General features: G+C 36.9%; 1 protein-coding gene across 3 annotated transcripts in view; it reads right to left on the reverse strand.

The window, feature by feature from the left end:
- LOC119587785 (angiomotin-like protein 1) overlaps nt 1–946 on the reverse strand; it is a gene marked incomplete at its 3' end in the record, with an annotated part of 21,952 nt that overhangs the window by 2,620 nt on the left and 18,386 nt on the right.

Raw genomic sequence — 946 nt, forward strand, 5'->3', positions numbered from 1 at the left:
ACAAATAAGTTCCCATGCATCAATAGTCTACTGCATCTTTTCATCTCACAAGCCAAGAATAGTATTGCAACTGAAAAGAGTGACCCCAAGAGGAGTTCCCATGTCAATCAGCTCACCCTTTCCCTGCACCAGAGATCATGAGTCTCTGTACATAGCCCTCTAGCTTCTACGCATATAGATTCTCGGTTCCTGTTCAGGTAAACCACCATTAATGTTTCTGTCTCATCATCAAGATTTGGGGTACTGAGTACAATGCCATGTGGTCTGTGCAAGAAAAAAATTAGAGTTGTAAATAGTTGTTGTAGATAGATTTTTTTTTTTATAATGACATTGTGAATTTGTTTTTGGTGATAAAGAGATAAATACAAATTTATATGCATCTCTACAAATGGAATCAACTTCTACTTTCCTCCTTATGAAAGGGAGTGTCCAAAAATAAACTTTGGGTTTCTGTGTACCCTACCTACTGTGAGAGGGTACCTTTTTCCCTCTGTTGTCTTGGACTGCAGTATTATGCAAAGATTAACACCAGTTTGCTACACATTCTCACCTAAGAGACCTAAGCAGAAGCATTCTCTTACTCTTATGATCTTAACATGGAATGTCCATGGTTTGGACATCACTAAGGGTGTTGGGAAAGGAGGAGGAGGACTAAACTAAAAAACACAAACATAAACCTATCAATTAATCTGTCAATCAACCATGCCTTTTAAGACAATGCCCTTTTTTTGTTTTGCTATGTGTGGGTGTAGGGTAGATGGATAAAGCTCCCAAATAGTTAACTTTTTTGGCTGATTTTCTTGACAGTTACAGATAGAATGTCATTACAATAATAGCAGTGAGAATGTTTCTAACGACTCAGATGGGTAGTGTGTAACATTTACACTACAAAATAAAATTACTGGTTTTACATCATAAAGAATATTCACATCCACAGGTATACCTA

The sequence above is a fragment of the Penaeus monodon genome, chromosome 23, assembly GCF_015228065.2.
Source record: "Penaeus monodon isolate SGIC_2016 chromosome 23, NSTDA_Pmon_1, whole genome shotgun sequence".
NCBI classification, from domain to species: Eukaryota; Metazoa; Arthropoda; class Malacostraca; order Decapoda; family Penaeidae; genus Penaeus; species Penaeus monodon.